This window comes from Phascolarctos cinereus, unplaced genomic scaffold (assembly GCF_003287225.1).
Source record: "Phascolarctos cinereus isolate Bilbo 61053 unplaced genomic scaffold, phaCin_HiC Scaffold_3;HRSCAF=262, whole genome shotgun sequence".
Classification (NCBI taxonomy): Eukaryota; Metazoa; Chordata; class Mammalia; order Diprotodontia; family Phascolarctidae; genus Phascolarctos; species Phascolarctos cinereus.
Window position 1 is genome coordinate 115,846,911 of NW_027555736.1, and position 13,846 is coordinate 115,860,756.

At 37.8% G+C, this 13,846-nt stretch overlaps 1 protein-coding gene across 4 annotated transcripts in view; it reads right to left on the minus strand.

Moving 5' to 3' along the window:
- ARNT2 (aryl hydrocarbon receptor nuclear translocator 2) overlaps window positions 1–13,846 on the minus strand; it is a 267,900-nt gene that overhangs the window by 175,169 nt on the left and 78,885 nt on the right. The window lies entirely within an intron of this gene.

The window sequence follows — 13,846 nt, forward strand, 5'->3', positions numbered from 1 at the left end:
CTTCCCAGATTTATTTTTGCAACAGTCCCTGTCACTCATTCCACTCTATGTTCTTCTCACACTGGACTACTAGCTATCCTTTCACCTTATCCTATACTCTTTTGGATTGTGGCATCTGTGTAGGCTATTTCTCATGCCTTCTAGGTACTAGTCCACTTCTCTACCTGCTGAAATCCTTCAAATCAGGCATCACCACCTCTACTAAGCTTTTCCTGATTTCTCCCCTGCTAAGAGAAAGCACCTTCTCCCTCTTCATGTGTCATGTCTCTCTTACTGTGTTCTACCATTTATCATATTTTTTTGTGCATCCATCATGCATCTCCTCCAGTAGATTCTCAGCTCCTTGAGGGCAGGTGCGATATCTTATTTCATCTTTGTAGCCTCAGGCTCTAGAACAGTGCCTAGCGCATAGTAGGTGCTCCATAATTCCTTTTTGTTGCTGTTGTTACTGCAAAGTAAGCCTCATTTTTACCTGCTCAGCAGGTGACCCTGGGCAAGTCACTTCATCTGCATGACACTGTTTCCTCATCTGTAAAATGGAGATAATAACACCCCTTCTACCTAGCAAAGTTGGAACAAAGTGCTTTGTAAGCTATATAGTTGCATAGTGTTACATAAATGTACACTGTTAACACTGTTATTATTATGCCACAAAGAACAGAATTCAGGATCTCTGTGCCTAGTATCCTAAATCCTCAATTTTTTGTGAAGATCCCAGACTTCTAAGACAATTTCTATTAAAAAGTACAATCTTTGAGGGAGTATAAATTACAGGCCAGAATGGAGCATATCAGGTAGACTGGGCCATAAAAATATGTGTGAAAAAGTGGGATGAAAATTCCTTTTCAAAAGAAATGATACAAACACTAACAGGCATCTTTTTTAATAAATTAAAAGTTCTTTGTGCCCTTGATCTTTTAGTCTTCAGTTGTAGCATGAATGGTTTCTTGGTTGAATTTATTGGAGATCAGAAATCCATTCTCTGGTTTGGAACTGTGCCCAGGAGCTAGAAAGGCGTGCATACCCTTTGACTCAGCGGTGGCACTTCTAGGGCTGTATCCCAAAGAGATCATAGAAATGGGAAGGGAACTCACATGCACAACAGTATTTGTGGCAGCACTGTGGTGGCAGGGAATGGAAAGTTGAGGGGATGCCCATCAGTTGGGGGGTGGCTGAGCAAGTTGTAGTATATGAATGTAATGGAATACTATTGTGTTGTCAGAAATGATGAGTAGGTAGACTTCAGAGAGGCCTGCAGGGATTTGTATGAACTGATGCTGGGTGAGGGGAGCAGAGCCATGAGAATGCTGTACACAGTAAAAGCCATGTTGTACGTAGACTGACTTTGATAGACTTAGCTTATCTCAGCAATGAGAGGAACTAAGGCATCTCTGGGGGTCTTATGATGGAAAATGCTATCCACATCCAGAGAAAGAACTATGGAGTTTGGATGCAGATCGAAGCATATTATTTGCTCTTTCTTCTGTTTTGTTTTGTTTCTTCTTTCTTGTGGTTCCTTCTATTGGTTCTAATTCTCTTTACAATATGACTAATGTGAAAATATATTTAATAGGAATAAATGTGTAGAACCTGTATCAGATTGCATGCCATCTTGGGGAGGGAGGTGGAGAGGGAGGGGGAGAAATTTAAAACTCAGAAGCTTATGGAAGTGATTGTTGAAAGCTGGAAATGAATTAATCAATTTTAAAAAAAGAAATCCATGCTCCATTTTTACTGAATGAGGTAAGACGTCATGAAAAAGAAAATTTAAGGTAGGTCTTAACTGAGACAAAGAACTAGAGTCATTTCAGGGAAGAAAGAAGGCAAGTGGAGAAGGAAGAAAGTACATTTCAATAAAGAAAACAAAAGTATGATTGAAGAGAAGACCGCAGCTTTGAACAAAAGTGAGAAATTTAAGAATGATCGGAAAGTTGGTGCAATGGCTGTAGAAGGGCTGGGTTAGCATCAAACTTACGTGTTAGCTCAGAACAGTGACATTATGGATTAACTAAGAGTGTGCCAAGATTTAAAATAGGAGTCTTGTGGAGAGTACTTTACAATGGTGTTGGTATTAGAGTGAGGGTAATACACAGTTCTGGAAATCTGACTGTAGAAATGGTAAAAAGCAGATAATTTCTAGAGCAATTTTTTAGGAAAAAGTAGTACTTTGGTGGAAAAAAAATTTGACATAGATCACAGTGAAATGTCATTTGAGAATATTAGCCTATGCAGGAGTAGAGATTACACTTGTTATATTAGTATAGTAAACTACTGGGAAAGGAAATCTCATCTTTCAATAAAGGTCTGTATCTTCTCCAAAATCCAGAGTCTTAAGATTTGCCATTGAGAGGTTAAGTGATTTGATTAGGGTCATATAGCCAGTATGTGTAAGAGGCAGGAATTGCACTTGGGTCTTCCTGGCTTTAAAGCCAATTCTCTACCCATCAAATACAGACTTCAATGAAGGTATATATTTGTATACCTCCACTAGTGTCCCTCTCTGATGGTTTACTTCAGCACTGAGCTCTGGGTGCTCAAAAGCTATGCCAGTGGTGCACAAGCTCTGACTGATCCTATCTACCAAGATAGAAAGGATCTGAGTAAGATGGTCTGTATGTCTATTGTCTAAGGATTAGTCTGGTTAAATTCAGAAGAGCTCCCCATCAGGATAGTTTCAAACACCATCCGCAAAGTCATAGATGGGTTGCAATCTGTCAATATAATAGGAGTAGCCCATCAAGGAAAGCAAAGATCCCTAAAGTCTAAGAAGGTATCTGCAATTCTTTATAGTTTGAAAAAATACTTGATATGCATTCTCTCCTTTGATTTTCACAACAGTTTTAGAGGCAGGTAACTTAACTGCTTTTATCTTTATTTTATAAAGAAAAAGAGGCTTAGAAGTAATATTACTTGCAATATTACACAGCTAGTAAATGCTAGTGCTTGAGACCTGAGCCCAGGTCTTCCAAGGACAAATCCAGCTCTCTTTCCCCTATAGTAAATCAAAGAGACTTAGCACTTTTGTGCTTCATAGAAAAAATAAAACATTGGGAGTTGCTCCTTAATTATGTAAGGTAGGAATGGGGCAATAGGAAAGGAAGATGTACAGGCTAAAGTAGTGATGAGACACTCAATTCAAGCAAACATACCAGGCCACTGGGAGATACCACACTAACACTGAGGTAATGAACAGGAAAAGCTGCAGGAAGAAGTTGAGCTTCAGTACTCATAAGGAATAAAAATAGTTCATTACTAGCTGTGGTTTAAAAATCACCATTAATAACCTAGGTTCTTGACTGTTAACACTGCAGACAATGGCAACCAAATGGCTGTGGGCATTCATTAAAATGCATAGGATCATAGATCTAGAACTGAAATCCAACACTTTCATTTTACAGGTGAAGCTCAAGTCCAGGAACTTGCCCAAGGTCACACAGACAATAAGTGTTAGAGGTGGAATTTGAACCCAAGTCCTCCAACCTGGGAGCCTGATCTCTTTCTACTGTATGACATTACAACCTACTAACTTTAAGTATCCACTATATTCAAATTACTGTCTTAGATGCTGAGGATACAAAGTCAAGAACAAAACATTCCTTGCCTTCAAAGAACTGGCGTTCCACTGGGAAATTATAACACATCCAAAAGTAAGTAAATATAAAGTAATAACAAGTAATCTCAAGGAAAGAAGCTAAGGAAGCTAGAGATACTATGAGGCAGAGCTATGGAGGGCAGGCACTCCAGACATGAGAGACCACTTGTGCAAAAACAGCACTGGAGATGAGAGAAAAAAAGTTGTGTACATAGAACAGCCTGCCAGTCACTTGGACTAGATGGGAGTAACATGCCCTGTAAATGCAAATGTAAATGAAAATTAAGCTGAGTTGAGGAAAAAAACCTAATAATTAATTATAAATTATAAAGTTAAGTAAATTAGAAACAAGCCAAATAGAAGGTGACAATTAAATACCAGTTTTTGTATCTTTTCTTTACTAATTCAAAAGAGAATGTACTTTCCAAGATTAAGTATGATTTTGAGTTATGTACATACTTTGATAAAAGGGAGTTCATACAAGCTTATTAAAATAGACCAGATTAAAAATTCTCTAAATCACTATTGAATAGGGAAATGCAAATTAAAACGATTCTGAGGTACCACCTCACACCCATCAGATTGGCTAATATGACAGAAAGTAAAATAACAAATGTTGGAGGGGATATGGGGAAATGCATTGTTGGTGGAGTAGTAAACTGGTCCAACCATTCTGGAGAGTAATCTAGAACTATGTTCCAAAGGCTACAAAACTGTGCATATCCTTTGACCCAGCAACCTCATTACTAGGTCTGAACCCGAAAGAGATTACAAAAAAAGAAAAAAGAACTTCATATGTACAAAAAATTATAGCAGCTCTTTTTATTGTAGCAAAGAATTGGAAATTGAGGGGATGCTCGTCAATTGAGGAATGGCTGAACAAATTGTGGTATATGATTATGACAGAATACTATTGTGCTATAAGAAATAATGAGCAAGATGCTTTCAGAAGAATCTGGGAAGACTTACATGAACTGATACAAAGCAAAATGAATAGACCCAGGAGAAGGTTGTACACAATAACAGTCACATTGGACAGTGATCAACTGTGGGTGACTTAGCTATTCTCAGCAATACAATGATCCAAGACAATCCCAAAGGACTTGTGATGAAAAATGCTATCCACGTCCAGAGAAAGAACTGATGGCACCTGAATGTAGATTGAAGCATACTTTTAAAAAAACTTTCTTTATTTTTCTTTTTTGATCTGTGTTTTCTTTCGCAACATGACTACCATGGAAATATGTTTTGCATGACTGCACATGTGTAATCTATATCAAATTGCTTGTTTTCTCAAGGAGTAGGGAACAGAAGGAGGGAGGGAGAGAATTTGGAACTTGAAATTTTTTTTTAAAATGAATGTTATAAATTGTTATTAGATATAGTTGGAAAAATAAAATATAAAAACATTCACTTAAAAATAAACTTCAAACTGGATGGAGAAAGTAGACTTTTTTTTAAAGGAGCAAGGTCACCATCTAGTGGTTATTTGTTAAAACTGTAGGCATACTATCCCTGGGCCTTAAGAAGAGGGAATATGCCAAAAGAGTAAAACCTTTAAAAATATGGTAACAGCAACGTTTCACAAGTGATAGTTGGAAGAGATGACGAGAGGCTATCTTACTATGCTTGGTCAGGTTCTCACACAACTTCATGAAAACAGAGTGTGGTATAATAAGCCACTTACCAAATCAATTAACCTCAGAGCCTCACGTTCCTCATTTCTAAAATGGGGACAATAATATTTATGCTATCTAATATCATCTATTCCAACTCTCTTATTTTACAGATGAGGAAACGGAGATCCAGAGAGTTCAAATGACTTGTCCAAGGACATACCAATAGCAAGTATAGGAAATCAGATCTGAATATCCATTTGTTATCATGTAAATATGGTACATTAGAATGGAAAAAAGCCAGATACTTTCGGTAAAAATCAGCAAGAGTAGGTGGGCATAACATAAGAGTTGGCTTCTTAATATAAGAAATGACTTAATATAAGAAATGGATGCCATCTGCTAAGTTATGGGCAGAATTGTAGGCCAAGTACTTACTGATTGGTTGCCCAGAATTATACTGAGGGTCTCATTCTGCCTAATTATTTCTATCTTCCTTCATACATACCAGTACTATTTTATGATTTGAGAATAAACATGGATTTAAGGATACAAAGTTTGCAGAATACCTCAAAAACTTATTGCTTCCTGCTATATATGATGCCACATCATGACAATGTAGCCACAGAGTGATACTGCTCTTTTCAAAAGGTTCTTGTAAGGTTAACTTCCCACTAAAGGGATACTGGTCAACTCAAGTCAAATTTTAAAAGGCCACCATGTTTGATTTTCCTTTTTTCTACCTGGCCAACCTCTCTGCGTCAGAAGTACTTGGGGCATGTTTCCACCTAGAAAGAAGATAAGCAGTTATCTAAGCTAAGTTGCATAGATTGACTATCCTGGGATATGACAAGTCCCCTCTCAGCAGATCTCTGCAGAACACTCCTACCTTGCAAATTTTTCCTTATCCCCAGAGTTTTGAACATCACCATACCTACAAACAAAATAGGGTAATGAATTCAACAGAATAGATCAAAACTAGAATGTTATTGCAAAGCAGAGGGCTAGAAAATGCTTATATGTGCAAATAAGACATTTGTCAGCAAGAAAAAAAGTATTAAGGTGGAAAGAGGAGAAGGATAAGGACTGGGACCTATGATTTCATTGGTATATGGAATTCTCTTGCCAGGAAATTTCCTGTACCAATGCAGGTCGGCACATTCTCTTCAAGTTGCCTGGGGCACTGAGAGGTTAAGTCACTTGCCCAAGGTTTCATAGTCAATATGTGTCAGAAGAAGGATGTGAACTTAGGTCTTCCTGGTTTCTAGGCTGGCTCTCTACACCAGCTGCCTATAAAACAGAAATAAAGGGAAAAAAATAAAGGTTAAGTCATTGAAAACTTGGCTTATTAGTAGAACTTTTTTTTCCCCTTGGAGATATACTAAGTCGTTCCAAAAAAGCCTTGTATTAACATACGATCTACTAAATGTGAATCCACTGCCAAACTAAGAAATGTTCAGTACAGTTTTCAAAACGATGCTGTGGTTACCAATATACATATGTATGTAGAGGTTGGACAAAGCGATCTCTAGGGGCTGCTTCTAAAAATCTATGAGTCTATGAATATGTATGCATACTTGCATATGCCTCTAAAATACTCCTCTTATGCCAGGAAGTAATAGGCATTGGGTGTGGTTTTCATTGAGATTTTGATTTAAATACTATACCAGACCGGAGAGAGGTCATGAACATTATAAAGAAATCACTTGATATTTCTGATTTTAAAATGGGCCCTTTTTTGTTTAAATGTGTTTTGAGACATTAAGCTCTGGTACAGGGTGTGATTTTCTAACTCCTGAATCTTCATCTGAGGCTAGAATATAAGAAGCGGCCAGTGCTATGACCATATTGTTTTACCAGGTCTAAGCAGCTACAGGGCTTTGATAAAAAATAGAAAAAGAGAGGATGAACCTGGAGCATTTCTCCTTAGACAGGCAAGTTGAGATTGAGAAGCCAGCTGTGAATATGATACAGCCAATTGGAAAAACCTCATATGGGGTTTTCCACAGACCAGTGCCACTAAACTGCAGTGTGATTTTTGTTTTTCTTTTCTACTTTGCCATAAATCAAAAGAAGAGGGAAGAAGGAAGCCACAGAGCTGGGGGCAATAAGAATACAACTTAATATTTTTTTTTTCTTATTCAACTGGAGAGATGTTTTCTGGAGCTTAAAACAAAAAGACCAAATAGCTATTATGGGAGGCATTGGCAAGAGCTTGCCAGAGGGGATAAAAGAGCCACACTTGTGTGCCTAAATATCTTGTGATTTTAAAAGTCCAGATTGAATTAGAAGGTGTTTTCTACTCAAATCCAGAGAGAAACCAAATATTAGATTATTAGTGATCAATAATTTAGCTGTAATTAATGTTAAAAGACACTAAATAAGAACCTTATTTTACCTGTTATCTTTCGACCTGGTAATACATTTGTAACCTTCTTTAAAATGCCATAATTAGATAGGATTGATAACCTTGCTTTATTGATGTAGCAAATAGTTCTTTTAGAGAAAAAGAATAATTAAGTAGTTACGTACGTCATAGTTATTGACTCAGTTGACTATGCCTAAGGACACCAAGATCTAATTAAATGGCTAAAGCTCAGCCACCACCTTGTCTGGTGGCAGGTTATTTGAATGACTTGGGGAAAGGTTCTAGTAACTTATCATTAAGTTATTTCTCTGAAGTTATTTCTTCCCTATCAGACACTAGGATATATACTCCTGTATTGCTTAGTTCTAAAGGGTTTTCTGCCCTACTTCAGATCTCTACAGTTACCTAATCCACAAAGGAGGCCTAGTGTTCTTGACCTTCCCTTCAATAAGGGACCACAGAACATGGCCTTTCTGGTTGTCCTAATACCAGTTGAGGACCAGCCGATGGAATTGAGATATTAGAGAAATCTGTCTAGGTTTCATTAGTAGGAAAGTATTATAATAAAATTATAAAGGACAATTCTTCCTTAATGAAACAAAAGCAAACTGTACAAACTGGATTTTCCCCCAAAGATGAAAAGTTCATCACTGTTAACTGTTATATCAGATAAATATATAGCTGGACCACCAGGGGACAGGATGTGTGGTCAAGTCAAGATAAATGCTGTGAGAATGCAAAAATGAACTGATTCCCTTGGCAAGAGCCTAGGACCAGGGAATAGTGTTTCATGAAAGTGAACGTACGTAAGCCTGCCAAAATTCCCACTAAGCTCTGCATGTGAATGCGCATGTCCACCAGCACATAGACTTCTGTGCCTTTCTATCATCCTCAGAATTACAGAATTACAGCCATCCAGCCCCACTCACACACAAAAGGAATGGCCACTACACCAAATGCAACAAATAGGTATCTAGCCTGTGCTCGAAGACCTCTAAGGAGGGGAAACCCACCACCTATCTTGGCAGTCCTACTTTTGGACAGCTCCACCTGTTAGAAGTTTTTCCTGATGCCAAGCCAAAATTTTCATCTTTACAACTTCTACCCACTGCCCCTGATTCTGCCTCCTTTGAGCTCACACAGAACAAAGCCAGTCCCCCTTCAACATAAAAATCATTTAAATATTTGAAGACAGCTAAAACACCCTTCCCTCCATTTCCTAGTTCTTTCTTCTGGACAGTTCCAGGTATCCCAGGCTGCCATGGTGTCCTCTGGTTGCCCAAATTCCTCTCTCTTCAGCATCTTCCCCAGGAGCCCCACGTTCCAATTGATACCTCACTCATTTTCACCACTATCACCAATCAAAGTTCTTATTCCCTTAATTCATTTCAGCTAAGGGTTGTGGAAACAAATTACTTCAATTAATTCACAATGAAGTTAACCCTCTTGGCATTCACTTGTTAATCACAATTAGATGCTGGTGAAATTCAAGTGGGGGAAAATTTTTGGACCAAATACTTCCCCTTATGTCATATCACTAAGTTTATTTCTGCAGAGGAAGAGGGCTAGAGTTTATAAACTCTATTCTCCTCCCCCTTTCAGGATCAACTCAACCCCTCTCCTTTGCTGAGGGAGCACTGTTCAATTTCTCCTTACATCACCAATATCTTGTCCAAAGCCAAAGCTCTAGCCAAACATGTTAAATTTGATTCTTTAAGACATTTACTTTCCTCTTATTCAACTCCCACTTATCAGTTAACAAACTTAGATTCTACCACCTCTACATCTCTTATGTCCATCGCCTTCTCTCCACTCATACCACAGCCATGCTAATTGAGGCCTTGATCACCCCTCACTTGGTGAGACTTATTACTAAGTCATCTGGCAATGACCTATTAATTATTCTCCTGAGTTCAAGTCTCTCTCTTCTCTAAACCATCCTCCACATAGTGGCCAAACTTGTGTCGTTCCCTAACTTGCCCACTGCCTGTAGGATAAAAAACAAATTTCTCCATTTGACATTTAATGCCCTTCACAGCCTGGCTCAGCCCTATATTTCTAGCCTAATTAGTTTCTCTGTCATGAACTCTATGCTCAAGCCAAATTGCCCTACTCAGTGCTCTCTCTCTATAGGCACATTCTATTGCCCACCTCTACCCTCCACGTTTTAGCATGGACTATTCCCTGTGCCCCTGACGCTTTCCCTCCTCTCTTCTTCTTGGAAGCCACAGCACTCTTTGGGGCTTAGCCCAAGGGCAACCTTTCTCAAAATGCCTTTCCTGATGCCCTTAGTTGTTAGTGAAGTCTCTTCCTTCCATGACCCTAAACCAATCATATATATATATGAACAGAGAGAGAGAGAGAGAAAGGGAATAGGTCTCCCCTCAACAGATGTAAGTTCTTAGAAGATAGGAACTACTTTACTTTTCTATTTATATCTCCTCTGGTATATAGAAGGCACTTTAATAAATGCTTACCAATTTGTTGGAGAAGAGAAAGTGCCAGTGAAGAAAATCAGGTTAGTTTTAAATGGCTAATTGCATTTATTGAATTTATTTTTACTCCCATCACAATGACTCCCTATGATATGACTTTCTTTTTTAAATATTCACAAACCTCTCTTTAGAGAAGTTAATCTAGAATTCTTCAAGAGAATATCAAACTTACTGGTCTAGAATTCCTACAATACACCTAGATATCTGTCTATCATATTTCCTGATATCTCTGCCATTCTCCAAAATTTACTGAACATTATCAGGGATGGCTCTGAATTCCTTTAAAGTGCTCTCTTGCTACATCCTCACCTATATGAGCTATGATTCCTTTTAGGCACTTTGACTTGACCTTTTTCATTTGAAGACTTAGCTTCTTGGAGAAAATTAGAACCATACAGGATATGGGCAATTCTGGATTCTCTGTCATAGCTGTTGTTTTTGTTTCTCCAAGTTCAGACACAGGCATACAAAAAACCACCATCACCATCAACAGCATCACCACCCACCCTGAACTCCAAATCCTACCTCTTCTCTTCTATTCCCAATAAAAAGCCCTTTTCCTTATATTTAGCATTGTTGCAAGCCTCAGCTCACTCTGGGATCTACCCTTTCTAATACTATGCTCACAGCTTTGAGACATTCTTCTGAATTATTACTTGCTTATATGATTCTTTTTCCATCTTTTCTTTCTCACTGGGATTGTTTATAATTTTTTTAGTTAGAATTTTATTTTACCAATAATCATTCCTTATGAGCTGCATTCCTTTTTAGAATCTCTAGTCATAGTATCATATCTACTAGTCTGAATTTTAAAAATCAGCTTTCCTAAAGTCTAAGGTATTGTTTTGTCTGACTCTTCTTATGCTCCCTTGGCTTTTAAAACAGTGCTCAGAACCAGAGTTCCCAGAGGATAACCAGGAGATGCTATAGAAGTCTATGAATCACAGACAATTCAAGAGAGTGCTGGATCTTCAAGAAGCCAAGGATGCCCCTTCGGCAAATCACCCAGTTTTAAAAAGCAAAGCTGGCTCCTTTGGGCTTAAAGATATTCCCTCAAGAACCAATATAGGCAATCACTAAGGACTCTCCGTAGAAGTATCAATCTTCTCTTGATGACAATTTGAGGCTTGGCCCTCTATGTCAAGGAAATGCAAATGTATCATTCTAAACTGCTATTACTGAGGGCAGCATCAGAATTTCCTTGGTCATATTACTTGAGTTTTATTGAGCAAGGATGTAATATGTTCCTACTGGCTTCTTGGGCTCCAGAGCTAGAGAAGATATTTCCCAATTTAGGGAACTTCCTCCCTGGTGTCATGGAAAGAGCAATAGGACTGAAGTCAAAGAACCTGGGTTCAAGTCTTCTATTGACTCCACTGCTTATAACCTACGTGACTTGGATACGTCACTTAACTTCCTTTGTTCTCTTCTTCTTTAAAGTTTCTTCTTCTTTAAAAATACAGGCTTGCATCTCTTCTGGCTTTAAATTCTATGATCCTATGACTCTGCATAGCACAGAAGTGCCTAGCTTCTGACATTCATTCATTCAATAAGCATTTACTGACTGCCTTGTGGAGGTGACTGTGCTAGGTTCTGGGGGGGAAGGTGATATGGGCAATAAGATATAGAGAGGAATAGAAACTGGCCCCTTTCCATAAAGAATTTTCCATCTTTGAAAAAAAAAGCTTCATACGTGCTAACCTTGCAAATTCAAACCTACAAAAACAGCAATCACTGCAAACAGTTTTTAGTCAGATGCAGTTTACAATTGTGTAGCTTCAAACCTAGACCAGAGACATTTAGAGACAGATTGACTCATGAACAGACTGGAAATTGATGGGATTCCATATCTTTACTACTAAATTATTTGGTCAGTTTATAGATATTACCATGGTGTCATTTTATTGCTGACACTGACCCTTACTGCTAAAGGTCATTCTCCATCTCTCTGATCCTCACTCCTTGTAGAGGAAAAAGTATAAATTCTTGGACTCCAGCAATTATGATCTCCTGAGATCAAAAAGTGTTATCTAAAGGAAAATCATGTCAAGAAGGGATTGGTATACAGTTATTCTGGTAAGAATTTTCTCTCAAAAACAATAACATAAAAACAAAAAGAGGCATATATAAATGGGCACTAATTTTCAAGTCTACTTTGTATATAGTGATAAAAAGACTTCACCAATATGCAGTTATATATTACAAAATTTAAGTGTGCAGATGCACAAATTTTAATGAAATTTTAAGAATCTTTCATTGTTGAAATGTTATATATTTATTTCGACAAGATCTTCAGACCAGATGCTAAAGTACATTCTTTTTCACATCTATGATTTCACCCAAATCTGAGATTGTGCTCCAGGGACCTAAGTGTGGGATCCCTTACCTAAGCATATATTTAAAAGGAAAAGGACCTATTAAAGATATTATACTAAGGAGACTTTCCCTTCCAAGGGCAGTATCTAAAGAAAGGCAAATGCTACCGAGGCATTCTCAGATGATCTGTATTAAGAGATATGATGACGGTGATTTCCATAAGTCATACATAAATAGCAGGCTTATTATATTAGGCTCATCTTCCTACCCCATTTTAACCACCTGTGAGATGAAATCTGTTCCATTGGCAAAAAGGGAGAAGGGAGGACTTCAGTTCCTTAAAGGACAGAGACCTGATGCTTTGGGTAAAAAGAAACTAAGTAGATCAGTATCTGGATATGAAGGCTACCATAACAAAGTCTATGGAATGTTCATAATCTCAGTAATGAGATACTCCTGAGGTCTTTAGGGAACTAGAATCATAATAATGCTCTTGGGATCACCACCAGCAAATCACCCAATACTCAGGCAGATCAGCTGTGGACATAGTGGGATGGGCATTGAATGTGTGGTCAAAAGATGGACCTTTGAGATCCTGCTATGCCATTTACTAGCTGTGTAATCTATGAAAGTCACTCTCAGCATCTCAATTTCCTCATCTGTAAATTGGAGATAATAGTATTTAATATCAATAAATTGGAGGTAATAGTATTTACTCTGTCCACCTCATATGGTTTTTGTGGGAACAAAATGAGACAACATATGTGAAAGAAACTTTGTAAAACACTACATAAGTGATGAACAGTAGTAGTAGTAGTAGTAGTAGTAGTAGTAGTAGTAGTAGTAGTAGTAGCAGTAGCAGCAGTAGGAGTACTAATACTAATAGTAGTAATGGTGGTAGTTTAGCACCTGAAATGGAACATATTTAGTATGCCAAATTATACTTCTAAAACTGACTTTTTTCAACAAAGAAAAGAATTGGTCCAATTGGGACTCCTGAGTTTAGAGAAGAATGCACAGAAAGTTTATTTATGTTTTGGGGCTTTTCTGTCACTGTTATTGGTTCTCTCATTTGGCTCACACATTCCTTAAGTGGTCCTGCCTGTCACTGAGATGGGGATGGGGAGGAGGAGAAGAAGAAATATCTTACCACAGCTAAGTATAAGGCTAACCTATTCTCAGACCTTAACAAAAGTTTCTGTCTTCTCAAAACTTCTAAATTTGCTATCAAAACTTTAATACTACTACTACTAATAATAACTAGCATTTATATAGCATTTACTGTGTGCCAGCCATAGTGCTAAGCATTTTACAAATATTACCTTAAAAAAATCTTCATAACCTTGAGAGCTAGGTACTATTATTATCCCCATTTACAGATGAGGAAATTGAGGCAAACAGCTATTAAGTGACTTACCCAAGGTCATATAGCAAGTATAAAGTCTGAGGCCAAATTTGA